Raw genomic sequence first — 17,482 nt, 5'->3', positions numbered from 1 at the left:
AAGCTCACAAAGTGTCGATGTAGATCGGCTATTTTCACTATTTTAAAATGTTTTTTTTTCAAAATGGTGAAAAATGCCTAAAAGGTTTAGGCACAAGGGGTCAGGCGCGGGGGTAAGGTACAGTAGAAAGATGGGGCCCTAAGTCAGTGAATAATAAGTGAATACTAAGTCGGTCCCCTGACCAGAAAATCTCTATATTTTTTTGCGGTCTAATGTTGGCATGGTATGACTAGAGGGTTCGTGTGGTTAAAGGAATCACAGATCAGCATGGTGGAGAACTGAACCGCTTCCCTCTGTCTAGTTCAGTTGAATGACTTCATTAATTTGGTGATAACAGGAAAGAGCACATCAGCACTTCCAGTTCCATGCATACAGCAGACACAATATCACGAGGATAAAAATACAATAAAGCCTTAAGGCTTATTTCCATTGTGGTAATTAAAAAAAAAACACAGAACAGTCACAACATAAAAGAAGCCAAGTACATATCACACACTATGACACTAGTAGCAGCAGCATTACAGTTTACCGGCCAAACAGCCAACGCACCTTCATGTATTTTAGCCCATTTAGACCGGGAAAGAATCTGTGTCATTTTTGGATTGATTTGGCTATTCAAAAATAGCAGATATACAAGCTCATAGCGCGGCACCGAGTGCCGCACTATGAGCTTGTAGATCTGCTATTTTTGAAAAATCGTGAAAACTAGCCAACAGTTTTCTGAAAAAACGTATGTTTGGTGTGCTCAAACTTCTCTCATGTCAAGGACCCCCAAAATTATATGTATTTGACCACGGACCCCCATCTCAAAATATATAGTTCCAGGGACCCCCATGAAACAGAGATTTGAGTTAAACATTTTCACTTGAAAAAATATATCTATTCAAAGATTTGCACAAAGTTTCACGATTAGAATTTATTTTTGCAGATCTACAAGCTCATAGCGCGGCACTCGGTGCCGTGCTATGAGCTTGTATATCTGCTATTTTTTAACAGCCAAAGAAATCTTAAAATGACACAGATGCTTTCCGGGTCTTAATGGGTTCATTTACTAATTGACTAATCTAATACCAGGAGTGAAAAAGGGACAGTTTCCGTCTATCTCTCAACCTTACTATATAATATTTGAATATATATATTTTTAAAGCGGACATTTTTAACTCAAATCTTTGCTTCTGGGGGGTCCCTGGAACAAAATATTTTGAGATAGGGGTCCGCGGCCAAATACTTCAAATCATTTTGGGGGTCCTTGACATGAAAAAGTTTGAGAACCACTGATATATACTTATATTTCAGAATACTGTTGGGATTTAGAAGACAGTGAAAAAGGGACAGTTTCCGTCTTTCTCTCAACCTGCCTCTATACCTCTCAGATGTTGTCTACTGCCTCCTTTTGGCTTTTAGGGTGTGTGTGTGTGTGTGTGTGTGCGTGCGCGCGTGCGTGCGTGTGTGCCCGCTCGCTCGCACATCGTGCTCAGTGTGTGCTTTGTAGTGGAGGAGAGGACACTTTCACAGATGGTGTGAGTTCACGGCCCAAGAGAGGTCCATAAAAAACGACCCAAAAATGTAATCAAACTGACCCAGACACCCCCGAATAGTTTAGCCTGGAGGAGGAAGCCACGACAAAAACATCCCCTCCATCCACCCATCCATCCATCCATTCACCACCCCGCGCTCACTCACATAACCAGGTGTTTGAATTGGCCTGGAGCCAGACGCAGCCGAGTTCTGCCTCCTTGAATCCAAATGGCCGCCCGTCCTCGCACCGCTGGCTCCTTTCAATGTCGCACATTATATTTTTGAGTTTTTATATTCTCCCAATAGTTATTCAATAGAAGTCTAAGCTCACCTTGCAGGCAGCAGTGGAAAGTGAGCAGTGGTGTGAAGTAACTATGTACATTTACTCAAGTACTGTACTTAAGTGAAATGTTGAGATACTTTTACTTTACTGGAGTATTTCCAATGTTCAATACTTTTACTTTTACTCCACTACATCTCAGAGGCAAATAATATACTTTTACTCCACTACAATTATTTGAAAACTTTACTAGTTGCTTTGCAGATATAAATTATTACATTATAAAACATACATTTAACCACTTTAGCCCTAATTTATACATAGGCTATTTGAAAATCGCATAGCGACGCGTTGTGAGCTTGTAGATCTGCTATTCTCAAACATTTGTAGTACTTTTACTTTTGGTACTGTAAGTACATTTTGATACCAATACTTATGTACTTTTACTCAAGTGAATTTTGTATTCTGGACTTTTACTTGTAACAGAGTACTTCTACATTGCAGTACTGATACTTTTACGTAAGTAAAACATTTGAATACTTTTTTCCACCACTGAAAGTGAGTAACTAAGTTCATACTCGAGGTCTGTACAAATACTGTACGAATACAAATACTTTCATCTTATATTTACAATTTTTATACTTTATACTTCCACTCCACTCCACCTCAGAGTCAAATATTTAACTCTTACTCCACTACTACAATTATTTATTTACTACTAGACCATACCCGGTCGACGCATCCGTGGGGGGATATGCGCACATGATCTGGCAACCCGGGAGGCGACATTGTTTGACACATAAACACTAATAAGAAGCTGAGATTTGATGAAATTGAAAAACGGGCTTCACAGTTAAGTTCAGATGGTAATGGTCAATGGCTGTGTGCAAAATCAGAGCAATTGGTCCAGCCACTGAGGAGAACCGGGTAGCTTCACCTACTCACCTACCTACTCACCTACCTACTCAAGACGGTTACTAGAATTATAGTATGATACTTTGCAGATTTAGATTATTATTCCAAAATCCTATTTTATGCTTTGGCTTTTCGAAAATGCGCGATGTGGCGTGACATTTTGTGAGCTGATGCATCTGCTATTTTCTAAAGAGTTTTTAAGAATCTTTTTTACTTGTGCGTATACCTTGAATAACATTTTGAATACAGGCCTTTTTACTTGTGGCATTGCTCCTTTTACCACCACTGTCATCATAGATGTTTTAAAATCTAGACTAGGGAGTGTCTTTGTATTTGTGTCACACGAATGGTAGCTATGGGGTGGGACTGTTAGCCAGCACTTTATATTGTCGTCTAAACAGCCAACAGACTGTAAAATGCAGTCAATATCTTTGTTAACAAAGTTATACGAGTGGATTTAGGGGGCGAAGAGCTCCGCGCTCCCAAAGTACACCGTTGTTACGTTTGGCTGCTGTGCTTTTTGTCCTCCAAAATGCAGTTTAAATAAATGTATGCAGGCTCAGTCAGAATACTTAACTTCACACGGCTCTCTATAGGAAACGACTGCATAATGGACCATTTCTAGTTCAATAGCGTGTGCGAGCTGCTTCGCTTTTTTTCTTTTTTTTGTATTACTCACTGGAACTCATTTTTTTCGGGTTGGCAGGGGGTTCGTCGTGTGTAAAGTGTGTGATGTAGGAGGAAAAGAAACTGGGAGATATGGGGGGGGGGCTGACCTGTTTATCCCATTGAGGCCTCAGGTTCCGATTCTGCAAAATGTCTTCTAAATCCTAAACGGTTTTCATGAAAAACGTATGTTTCTATATCAGTGGTTCTAAAACTTTTTCATGTCAAGGACCCCCCAAAATGATATGAATTTGGCCGCGGACCCCCATCTCAAAATATTTTGTTCCAGAGACCCCCCAGAAGCAAAGATTTGAGTTAAAAGTGTTCGCTTTAAAAGAATATATATTCAAAGATTTTCGCACATTTTCACGATTTTTCAAAAAATAGCAGATCTACAAGCTCGTAGCGCGGCACTGAGTGCCGCGCTACGAGCTTGTAGATCTGCTATTTTTGAATAGCCCAAAGTGTAAAATAATGCTTTTTTAAGCACCAATGAAAAAGTGACACAGATCCGTTCCAGGTCTTAATGGGTTAAGTAAACATTCATCTTGGATAAACTGCTGATAGATTGACTTTTACATACACACACACACACACACACACACACACACACACACACACACACACACACACCCACCCACCACCACACACGGCCACGGTAATAGCTTCAATCCCGCCTCTCTCCCTCAATAGATTTACTCCCATGAATACGACACACACACACAGAGAGGCGAGGCCGCTTGTAATTAAGTTCTACATGTGCAAATCCAGTTGTGAAGCATTGCTTATGAGATCGGCTGTATAATCACATCGGCCCCAAAAGGGAGAGAGCTTACTTAGCATTTAAATAGGCTCCTTTGCTCGGCTGCGTGCGTGCGCGCGCGTGTGTGTGTGTGCGACATAAATATTGCACTGTATTTCAATGTGCGTGTGCCTGCCTGAGTGGGTAAGTGTGTGTGTGTGTGTGTGTGTGAGCGAGTACTGTATGTTTGCGATAAAGGCTACGTTGTATCATTTATGTGTGTGTGTGTGTGTGTGTGTGTGTGTGAGTGAGCGAGTATACTGCATGTTTGCGATAAAGGCTACGTTGTATCATTTATGTGTGTGTGTGTGCGCGGCGGTGCACGCCAGTGTGATAAAACCTTTGCCTGTGTATTTATTTCATGTCGTCCCCCTGGCTCGTTCATTGTGGTGTCAATAGAGCGAGTATAACCCATTAAGACCGGGAACGCATCTGTGTGTCATTTTCTGAGTGCTGCGCTATGAGCTTGTAGATCTGCTATTTTTTTTTTAAAATTTTAGATTTTTTTTTTTGCAAATCTTTGCAAAAACGTTTTAAAGCGAACATTTTTAACTCCGATCCGTGTTTCTGGCCGGGTCCCTGGAACAACATATTTTGAGAAGTGGCGGTCTGCGGCCAAATGCATGTCATTTTGGGTGGTCCTTGACATGGAAAAGTTGGAGCACCACTGATATAGCAATGTACTGTTTGCAGAATATATATTCAAAGATTTGCACACATTTTCACGATTTAAACAAAAAATAGCAGACCTACAAGCTCATGGCGCGGCACTCGGTGCCGCGCCATGAGCTTGTAGATCTGCGATTTTTTAATAGCTCAAATAAATCTAAAAAATGACAGAGGGGGGGGGGGGGGGGGGGGGGTCCCGGATTGAATGGGTTAAAAAGGGGATGCTGGGGGAATATCAGAGGAAATTAACCGTATGAATGCGTGTTCCCGTTGCCTCCGTCCTCATGGGGGCGATAGGGAGATGAGGAATTCCATTGTTCACTTTGCAGTTAGTTAGAGGCTTTGGGGGAATTAATGTACTGTGTGTGTGGTGTGTCCTCAAGCGTTTGTGTGTTTGTGTATGTATGTGTGTACGTCAGTGTTGTAAAGTAACTAAGTGCATTTTTACTTAAGTACTGTTCTTAGGTACAATTTGGAGGTACTTTTTTACTTTACTGGAGTACTTCCAATTGTCTACACTTTTACTTCTACTCCACTACATCTCAGAGGCAAATATTGTACTTTTACTCCACTAGAATTATTTAAAAACTTTAGTTACTAGTTACTTTGCAGATATAAATTATTACATTATAAAACATACATTAACCACTTTAGCCCTATTTTATATATAGGCTATTTGAAAATAGCCGATCTACAAGCTCACAACGCGTCGCAACGCTGTGTGTGTGTGTGTGTGTGTGTGTGTGTCGGGATGTTGCCGAGTCAGACCGTGATGGTACTGAATAGGGTTTGGGATCCGGAACCGGAAGGAACCGGATCCAACAGTGAGGAACCGGAATCGCTTCCATCACGTTTGGAACCGTGTTATGTCATTATAGGCAAAACAAATAAATAGGCAACACTTGTCGATCTACAAGCTCACAACGGGTCGCATCGTGACGAGCCATAGGCTTAGATCAGCTACTTTTGCTTAACTCATTCACCGCCAAGGACGAGATTCCATGAGAATTCGTTTTTCTTGGTGGTGGGGGGCAGGGGGGGGGGGGGGGGGGGGGGGGGCGTGAATATGAATGATCCAAGCACCACCGAAGAAGAGTACACCCAGAAATCACGTGATAACAACAAAAAACTAGGCACCTTTTCATGTTAAAGGATTTATAAAAGTTTTATGCAATTTTATGCGGTGAAATTAAAGGAAGTTGCAAAATATGCGGAAAGTTGTGAAATATGCGAAATATGTGAAAAGTTGCCAAATATGCGGAAATATGCGATGCGAAACGCATATTATGCGATGTGTTGCGCACATTATGCGATGCAATGCAGCCTTTTTGAAAAAAACATTACCACTGCATAATTATGCGCCATTTTGCTGATTATGCGGTAAAAAATTCGATCGCATAATCGCATTTTTCTGGAGGGTCTAATATTCCATGATTTTTTCAAAGGTACAGTAAAAAAAATCGCCGTTTTCGCTGGCAAAAAGGGGACCAGGAAACAGATGAACAGATTCATTAATTCCTGGCAGTGAAAGAGTTAAAATATGCATGTATCATACGCCAAGGGAAGGAGGACTGACACACGTCGACTGAGTCATAAAGATTAGTTTTATTATGTACGTATAGAGAGCATAAGCTCATTTGCGCGTGTGTCACACGCGGCAGGAATGTATGTCCTAATTACTCTGGACTTTGCCAGCTCCTCATCTCCATCATCATCATCATCGTCTCGTGTGTGCCGTGCGCGCGCCAACATGTGCTCATTTATCCCATTGAGACCTGAAGCCCATTCTACATGTCTCCTAAATCTCAACAGTTTTCTGAAAAACGTATGTTTCTATATCAGCGGTGCTCAAAGGACCCCCAAAATTATATGTATTTGGCCGCGGACCCCCATCAAAATATTTTGTTCCAGGGACCCCCCAGAAGCAAAGATTTGAGTTAAAAATATTCACTTTAAAAATATATATATTCAAAGATTTGCACACATTATCACGATTTTTCAAAAATAGCAGATCTACAAGCTCATAGCGCGACACTCGGTGCCGTGCTATGAGCTTGTATATCTGCTATTTTTGAATAGCCCAAAGTGTAAAATAATGCTTTTTAGCTCAAACCTAAAAATGACACAGTTCCAGGTCTTAATGGGTTATTCAAGGAGATTTATTTGCCAAAATGCAATCTTCTCGCCATTTGAAACCCAAGTGACAGCGAAATTGTGAAATGACTGACAGCTCCCAATTAAAGCTAATTTAGGAGACGTTTCCCCGCCGGTGTAGGGCATCAGGCAGCAGCAGCGTGGCATGTCCTCACATGACCAAGCGGTGGTGGTCGGTGGCAGAAACCGCTTATCTCCATATTCTAACTTTTTGAGTATTTTCATAAATTATCGCCTCCTGCTTGATCATATCACAGCGTCACACAAGAGCTTCAAAAGCGCCGCGGTTCGAGCTTGTAGATCTACTGCTTTAGCCGTTTTATGAATTTTAATCCTTAACCCATTGAGACCTGAAGCCGATTCTACATGTCTCCTAAATCTCAACAGTTTTCTGAAAAACGTATGTTTCTATATCAGCGGTGCTCAATCTTTTTCATGTCAAGGACCCCCAAAATGATATGTATTTGGCCGCGGACCCCCATCAAAATATTTTGTTCCAGGGACCCCCAGAAGCAACGATTTGAGTTAAAAATGTTCGCTTGAAAAATATATATATTCAAAGATTTGCACACATTTTCACGATTTAAAAAAAATAGCAGATCTACAAGCTCTATGAGCTTGTATATCTGCTATTTTTGAATAGCCCAAAGTGTAAAATAATGCTTTTTAGCTCAAATCTAAAAATGGCACAGTTCCATGTCTTAATGGGTTAAAAGTAAGAGTTTTGGACATGTGAGGTTTCCACCCGACAGAGACGAATTATACTGATTGACAAGGCTTATAGAGGCTGTCAGTATTCACCCCCCCCCCCCAAAAAAAAAGAAAGAAAAAAAAGAATATTAAGCATTTCGGAAACGAGCTCTTCAAATTATTTGGTGGTAATGTGACGTGCAGACATAACCCTTGCACACAGAAAAAAAACTATACAGACGGTGAAAGAAAGTTCATTTTGGATTTGTTTGGACCCAATTATTTTGTATTTATAATTATATATATATTTCTTTTTTTTTTATTACATGCATACCTGCTTTCCACAACTCACTGGCTCCTAGCTGAGACTTGGTTTAGGAAAAGTACGACTCAAATTCTTGTCTTTAAAACAAAATAAAAACAACTTTGTACGGCCCCTAGGGGGTCAGCAGTCGACTGAGACCAATCCCTTGTTAAGTTTTGACAAAAAATACATAAAATAAAACTAGAGCAAGTGGAATAATACCATTACAATGGCTGTGTCCTTGTTGATGTGAAATAATACCATTACAGTGGCTGTGTCCTTGTTGCTGGTGTATATGGAATAATACCATTGCAGTGGCTGTGTCCTTGTTGCTGGTGTATATGGAATAATACCATTACAGTGGCTGTGTCCTTGTTGCTGGTGTATATGGAATAATACCATTACAGTGGCTGTGTCCTTGTTGCTGGTGTATATGGAATAATACCATTGCAGTGGCTGTGTCCTTGTTGCTGGTGTATATGGAATAATACCATGACAGTGGCTGTGTCCTTGTTGCTGGTGTATATGGAATAATACCACTACAGTGGCTGTGTCCTTGTTGCTGGTGTATTATCACTAAGCCTAAGAGAGGAAGGATTTGATCCGTGTGGAGACGAATGGGACCATATTTAATTAACACTGAGAACAGAGACAGATCCCATGCATTACTTATTGACGTTACTGTACTGTCAGAGAGGAGGAAGAAGTACTCCATTTATTTATGTATTTATCTGCAAAAGTAATTAGTAAATAAATATGTCAAACTATTGAAGTGGAGCAAAAAGTACAATATTTGCCTCTGGAGTAAATGCATAAAGAATGAACCTACGAACCTAGTTACCTAGTAAAATGCGATTTTCTCATCATTTGAAACCCAAGCGACAGCGAAATTGTGAAATGACTGACAGCTCCCAATTAAAGATAATTTAGGAGACGTTACTGTACCGTCAGAAGAGGAAGAAGTACTCAATTTATTTATCTGCAAAAGTAATTAGTAAATAAATATGTCAAACTGTTGAAGTGGAGCAAAAAGTACAATATTTGCCTCTGGAGTAAATGCATAAAGAATGAACCTACAAACCTAGTTGGTGGGTTCCTACTGCATTACGTGACAATATGATGTGAGGAGCAGAGCTGGTTAAAATTAGTAGACAAGTAGGCCTGTCACAATTATTACATAAACGTCTAATCGCATTTTGAGCTTATAGATCGGCTAATTCCACTCATATCTGCCCTGTGCAACTTTTATTCACGAAGGCTAAAAGCCAAACAGAAATGTCAGTTTTATTCATAACGTTCCATAAATTTTCAAAGACAGAAACGCAATTAAATCGTCAATCGCAATTATTTGAGTGACAATTGATCGTCAACTTAAATGTGTAATCGTGACAGCCCTAGTGACACGGTAAGGTCTGCTGAACAGGACAGGGTCTGTGAACCCTTCCCCGGACCAAATGAAAAGCTAAAGGTGACATCTCTCAAACGTTTTGGAATGCTCTTCTACAGCAGTGGTTCTCAAACCTTTTCATTTCAAGGACCCCCAGTTTGATATACCGTAAGCCAAGGGTCCATTTGGTTCCATTTGTACACTCTCGGAGTTAGTCCCGTAACTCCTCAATGATCCCCATTGGGCTCCCCGGACCCCAGTTTGAAAACTACTGTTCTACAGGTCTTGAGAGCTGCAGCCATTCTTTGTAAGAATAACCTTAACAATGTTACTGTTCTACAAAGTGTTTTCGGAAGGTTCTTGATTTGATCATGTATTTTAACCAGTGGTGGAAAAAGTAGGCCAGATATTTTACTTAAGTAAAAGTATCAATACTGCAATGTAGAAATACTCTGCTACAAGTAAAAGTCCAGAATTAGAAATTTACTTGAGTAAAAGTACAAAAGTATTGGTTAGTATTGGTAAGTGCCTAAAGAAAAAGTACTAAAATGTTTGAAATTAGCAGATCTACAAGCTCACAACGCGTCGCGATGCGACGCGTTGTGAGCTTGTAGATCGGCTATTTTCAAATAGCCTATGTATAAAATAGGGCTAAAGTGGTTCATTTATGTTTTATAATGTAATAGTTTATATCTGAAAAGTAGCTAGTAACTAAAATGTTTAAATAATTGTAGTGGAGTAAAAGTACAACATTTGCCTCTGAGATGTAGTGGAGCAGAAGTAAAAGTATTGGACATTGGAAATACTCAAGTAAAGTACAAATACCTCACAATTGTAACTAAGTACAGTACTACTTAAGTAAATGTACTTATTTACTTTCCACCACTGATTTTAACTGCTGTCTTGCTTGAGATTAATTGATTGTTTTAATGCCTTTGTGCTTTGTTACTGTACTGTATGTAAAGCACTTTGTGAGATCTCTCGGTAAGAAGTGCCATACAAATAAAATGTATTTACTTACGCCGTCATTTAATATTCATCATAATAGTCTTCCTTTTGTTTTAAATGTCACCGTATGGATTTATTGTGACGGTAAAGGAAGCTATGGCGGGGAGATTGGAAAGAACTAAAAAACGTAACGGCAAAGTTATTGTGGGAGAGATTGATAGCGATAGTTAATGTGTCTAGACTGTGTTTGCCAAAAGTCTTCCAAGTCCCTGTGGTACGATATAAGACATTGGTTCTCAAAGTCCGGGTCCGGGAACCCCCAGAGGTCCTAAAGTGGTTCAATAATTTGAACCACTTTAAAGGTTTCATGACGTTCAGTTTTACCACACATTAAAAGTCTTTGTCATGGTCCTTCAAACGTGTATAGAAAGTTTTAACAAAAAAATCCACTCCATTGATCCATGGCAGGTGTTTTTCTCTCACATTTCTAAAGCCTTTTCAACTGCAATGAAAAAATAAATCTTTGCCTGCGGGTGTCGCTGGTGAGGGATTTTGCCTGTCAATCATGGCCTCTGCTCCGCCCCCCCAAAGGAAAGGATAGGGGAGGGGAGGGGCGAGGAGGAGAGTGGGCGGGATTAATCGACAGTGACCTCACTGTCGAAGGGCCAAACTCAGATTACTTTTCAGCCTAATTATTCAGAAAACCCCAGACCACAGAAAATCCACTGAATGTTCAAAGTTAAGATTTTTTGGGTGTAATTGAGGTCATAAAACTCCCCAAAAAACATAAAAAATAAAAAAAGTGAAAATGAATGTCATAGAACCTTTAACCTTTTATACTTTGGCTATTCACAAAAATAGCAGAACTACAAGCTCATAGTGCGGCACACAGTGCCACGTTTTCACTAACCTTTGAAAAATCACAGAATATTTTTCCTCCACCCGCCGATGGCTTTAAAACACGTAAGGGGGGCTCGTAGAGGCTTTAAAACACGTAGGGGGGGGGGGGTCTCGTAGAGGCTTTAAAACACGCAGGGGGGTCTTGTAGAATTGGAGAAAATAAATTGTGCCGCCGCGATAATTTATTCCATTGTTGTGGGCAGTTGAATGTGGCTTGTTTTTCGCCAAAAAGTTGTGAGCTTGTATATCGGCTCTTTTAGTTACTTTCCACCACTGTGTCTGGGGAGGAAGACCTTGTTGGGATCAGGGATATAAAAAATAAAAAAGAAAGACTCCTGGCCTTTTTTCCTGCCCAGCTGTTGTCAGAAACGTGACCATATGTCGGCTGTACACCGCAGCAGAACATTATGTATGAGCTCTCTTTTTATCTCTTCAAGTTATTACCTTCAATCATTCGAACAATGGCTTAACCCATTAAGACCTGAAGCCCATTCTACACAATTGTTTTCTAAACCCCAACTTTTCCATGTCAAGGACCCCCATACATGATATGTATTTGGCCGCCGACCCTCATCTCAAAATACGTTGTTCCAGGGACCCCCCCAGGACCAAAGATCTGAGTTAAAAAATGTTTGCTTTAAAATAATATATATATTCAAAGATTTGCACACATTCTGACGTTTTTTCAAAAATAGCAGATCTACAAGCTCATAGCGCATTAAAATAATGCTGAGAGAGAGAGAGAGAGAGAGAGAGAGAGAGAGAGAGAGAGCGAGCCTCCTTTCATACAACAACAAAAACGCAGAGAGAGAGTGAGTGAGTGGGCAAGGTGAGAAATAAAGAGAGGAGAGTGTGGAAAGGGGTCGTGGTGGGAGAGAGGAGGAGGTGACAAAATCAAGAAGAGGAGAGAGGAAAAGGGGGGAGAGAGAGAGCGAGAGGGAGAGATAGAGCGAGAGAGGGATGCTAAATGTATGTGTGGGTGATAAATCACCACAATTGACTCTTGGCCATTTTCTGCTGGTCTCACTTCTCCTTTTTTCACTTCTCTTTACACTCCATCACTCTCACTCATTCCACCCCTCTGTTTCCCTGACCTCACTCCCCCCCTCTCTCTCTCTCTCTCCCTCCCTCCCCCTCTCTCTCTCTCTGCCTCTCTCTCTCTCTCTCTCTCTCTCTCTCTCTCTCTCTCTCTCTCTCTCTCTCTCTGCCTCTCTCTCTCTCTCTCTCTCTCTCTCTCTCTCTCTCTCTCATTATACTGTAACAGATGTAGGACCTAGCTTGACATGTACTTCAAAGGTTCAGCCTAGAAAGTTAATAGTGCACGTATAGAGCCACACACACACACACACACACACACACACACACACACACACACACACACACACACACACACACACACACACACACACACACACACACACACACACACACACACACACACACACACACAAAACAGATACACAGGCGTACATACAGTACTGCACAACAGAGCACAAACACACATCCCAAATAGACATGAGATGATGACACACACACACACACACACACACACACACACACACACACACACACACACACACACACACACACACACACACACACACACACACACACACACACACACACACACACAATCTCTCTTTGGTTCAGGCTCATGTTGCAATCACTGCCTATAAATTGCCTCTCTTGGGTACATGTAGGCTTGTGTGTGTGTGTGTGTGTGTGTGTGTGTGTGTGTGTGTGTGTGTGTGTGTGTGTGCGCGTGTGTGTGCGCGTGCGTGCGTCAAGCTGCCTGAGTCAATAAGCATCAATTAGAAGTGCATGTGGTGTAGTGTTGACCTGCAGACCACATTGTGTGTGTGTGTGTGTGTGTGTGTGTGTTGTGTAGTGTTGACCTGCAGACCACAGTGCAGAGACCTTCATGTGCTGCAGGGCCCTCCGCGTCCACCGTCCGGCCCACGCTGACACAGCTGCTTATCACACACACACACACACACACACACACACACACACACACACACACACACACACACACACACACACACACACACACTTGCGTCATCAGGCGTTCCACCGTGGAGGAAAGCCTGGTTTTCATTCTAAAACTGAGCTGTGTGCAGTGGTGGAAAGTAACTAATTACATTTACTCAAGTACTGTACTCAAGTACAATTTTGAGGTACTTTTACTTTACCCGAGTATTTCCAATTTTCAGTACTTTTACTTCTACTCCACTACATCTCAGAGGCAAATATTGTACTTTTACTCCACTAAGTTAAACATTTTTAATCATTTTTTAAAACTTTAGCTTCTCTCTTCCCCACTTCCCATGTCCCGCCTCCCCGCGTTGGGAAAAAGGAAACGCGACGTGTTGTTGTCAGCTTGTAGCTCGTCTATGCGCATCGCGCATGCCCGGTTTTCCCCACCGGAAACGGATTAGGAGATATAGGCGTTTTAAAGAAGGAAATAGACAGGAAGCGGATGGGGAGCCGGTTTCCGGTTTCCGGTGATCTATCTGGCCTATCCTTCTCAGGATCACAATGGGTACTCCCAGAGCTGCTCTAGTATATAGCCCCTCCCGTGCGGAAACAAACGAAAACAACAAAAAGACACCAAAACAGTATAAATACGGTTTTGGCACTCCGCGTAACTTTTTGCACATTTTGCAAAACCGTATAAATACGGTTTTGGCACCCCATGTGGATGAATGCAATGTGAGTTTGAGAAGTTCAGGATTTGATCAAATTATTTAGTACTTTACTAGAAATTTCTAGCTTTCACATCTGATTTATTATGGATGACTTATTGTTATTTCTAAAACATTAAAACATTTGATTACTTTTTCCACCACTGACTACTGGTGGTGTGTCTCATACCATCACATTGTTACCATCACATGTCTAGGGGTGATCATTTTGACGCGTTTCTGCCATTCTGTTGGGAGCGTATGCTGTTATTAGGGAGACAATCACTACTAAACACTAACAACCCCGCTATGCAGACATCCATTTGCTAAACAGATGCTCCTCAATGCCAAATGGGTCATTACACCAACAAAACTGAGGGTGTTGTCTGTCTGTGTGTGTGCGTGTGCGTGTGCGTGTGCGTGTGCGTGCGTGTGCGTGTGCGTGTGTGTGCGTGTGTGTGTGTGTGTGTGTGTGTGTGTGTGTGTGTGTGTGTGTGTGTGTGTGTGTGTGTGCACTTGTAAAAAAAAAAAGGCCAGTACACGCCTCTATGCTGTTTTGTGTGTACACGTGCACGTGCACACGCACGCCTGTGTGTGTGTATCCATTATGAATCAGAATGTTGTATTGATGAGGACATATGGCGTTTCCATATGGGGGAGTCACGCTTTGTGAAGACTCAATATTGAGGGCGCCACTGGGTGTGAATCCTCTCTCGTCTTCAGGAATCTTTCCACACTGTCACTCGGCTAGTTTGTCATTTATTTATTGTTTCGTCGCTGTTGTTGTTGTGGAATTCATGCAGATTTTTGTTTTGCTTTGTCACATTCCTTAGCCAACGATCCAATATTTAAAGGTAGGGTAAGTGATATTTTGGGGTGTTTATTTATGTTTTTGTTAAAAGGTTAAAGTACTATATTCTGATAGTAATCATTGCTACAGAGCGTTTTTTCGGTCACAGGGGTCTCTCCAGCTCTTAAGTAAACAGAATATAAATACATTTTCAGGTAGGTGACAAAATTTAAGCCAATCAGGAGAGGGCACTGAAAATGCATTTTCTGTTTAATAAAGAGCTGGAGAGACATGGGAGACTCCTGTTACTGAACAAACACTCTATAGCAATGAGTACTATCAGAATATAGAGCTATTTAACACTTACTTTAACCAAAGTAAATCACGTACCCTACCTTTAACTAATTGAAGCCAATATGGGATTGGGGACCAATCTTAACGAGAGCAAAGCTATATTTAAAACATTCTCTTTGAACCAGCATCATCAGTGGGCCTGCCAGTGATTGCACTGTGAGTTGTTTTGGAGTTTATAGACAAAAAAAAGACAAATATCCATTAATTTAAGGAGGTGACATTAAAATCCGCAGACGTAACCAGCATGTAATATCAGAATGTCGTTTTGGACGCCCATTAACAGGCCCTTCTTTTGTGAAATCTTTTGCAAAATCTTTGAAAGCTGTTTTCAGTGCTTTGACAATTCTGGTTAGACAAGATTCAAATGATCATAACTTCTTCAAACATTTTCCAATTTCAATAAGCAACATCATCATTTGAAAGCTTGCATTCTTACTACTTTCATAATATGTAAAAAAAAAAACTGAAAAATGACCATGGCCCCCTTGCGGCACAAAGCATTTTACCCAGTCACATATATGAGGTTTGTCAAGGACAAAACATGCAGTAAGGACACACGCATGGCCTTCGTTTTCATGTGCAGTTTTCCACTACGATTGGGTCAAGGAGAGGTTAGCAAAACCTTAAAAATAAGGTTTTTTTTTAGAGAAGGAAACTGAATTCCTAAGCGTGACCTTGATGCTTAGAAAGAGCTTATAGGAGTCATATTGTAAAAAAATATTATACAGTATAGATATATGAATTTATGTTTTTTCCTTTACTCTCCCTTTGTCTAGGGAAGCGAAAATATGAAAACTTGAAACTGTCATGTCTAAACAGCCGTGATTCCACAAAGCCACTTTGGTTTAAAGATCCCATGCTCCAACTGGTCCAACCAATCCTCTTGAGACTACTGTGTGGAGTTCATACTCACCACTTCCTGCTTGGCTAGTCTGCTAGTACAGAAATAAAAACACTGTAACCTCCTCAGTGTTAATTTAACTCTGAGAGTGTACAGATGGAACCAAATGAACTTGGTTCCAATTGTGCACCTAGAGTCCATACTCAATGTATTATTATTATTATTATTTTGCAGAACTCACAGAACTATAGAATGGGCCAGGGTGCTAGAAAGCTGTGACTCTGACCATGATGCTGAATTCATGGTGTAGCATTATAATAAAAATATAAAGCTTTATTTATATAGCACCTTTCGAAAAACAAAGTTACTTAAAGTGCTTCACAGAGATAAAACACGCCAAACAGCAAATACATAGAGCAAACAAGTTCAAAACATTAAAAGCAAAAACACATTATGCAGCAACACAGTAGGACACAATGGGTAAAAGCACTTGGGGAATAAAAGCAACTTTATTAAAAGTGAGTTTTCAGGAGGGATTTGAACCGTTGCACAGACTCCGCGAGCCTGATCTCTAGAGGGAGGGCATTCCAGAGAGTCGGCAAATGCTTGATCACTTTTCGTTTTTTTTTTTCCCTGGGAAAATGGGATTTCAAGTAGAGCTTTGTCTGAGGACCTTAAATTGCACCTAGGTACATATGGCTCGAGTAGGTCGGATATATAGGATGGGGCCAGACACGAGATGGCCTTAAAGGTAATTAATACAGTTTTAAAATCAATTCTGAAAATGATTGGGAGCCAATGTACGGATGGCAGAATTGGTGAAATATGATCGTACTTTTTTTGTGCCGGTCAGGACCCGGGCGGCAGCATTCTGAACCAGTTGTAACCGTTGAATCGATTTATTGGAGAGACAGGAATATAGGGAGTTACAATAGTCAAGGCGTGAATTACTTAAGTTAAATCGGGGGTGGAATGGAAGGGCTTGATTTTCACAATGTTTCTGAGGTGGTGGAAGGATATATGAATGACCTTCTTTGCAATCAAAGGTGACACCCAGGTTCTCAATGCTACACATTCATTGAGACTACCTGTAATTGTCCATGGTGCTGAATTCATGTTGTAGCATTGAGACTGGCTGTGACTCTGTCCATGGTGCTGAATTCATGTTGTAACATTGAGACTAGCTGTGACTCTGTCCAGGGTGCTGAATTCATGTTGTAACATTGAGACTAGCTGTGACTCTGTCCAGGGTGCTGAATTCATGTTGTAGCACTGAGACTAGCTGTGACTCTGTCCATGGTGCTGAATTCATGTTGTAACATTGAGACTAGCTGTGACTCTGTCCATGGTGCTGAATTCATGTTGTAGCATTGAGACTAGCTGTGACTCTGTCCATGGTGCTGAATTCATGTTGTAACATTGAGACTAGCTGTGACTCTGTCCATGGTGCTGAATTCATGTTGTAGCATTGAGACTGGCTTTGACTCTGTCCATGGTGCTGAATTCATGTTGTAGCACTGAGACTAGCTGTGACTCTGGCCATGGTTCTGAATTCATGTTGTAACATTGAGACTAGCTGT

The sequence above is a fragment of the Gymnoscopelus microlampas genome, assembly GCF_963454915.1.
Source record: "Gymnoscopelus microlampas genome assembly, chromosome: 18".
Lineage (NCBI taxonomy): Eukaryota > Metazoa > Chordata > Actinopteri > Myctophiformes > Myctophidae > Gymnoscopelus > Gymnoscopelus microlampas.
Note: the sequence above shows the minus strand (reverse complement) of the source record.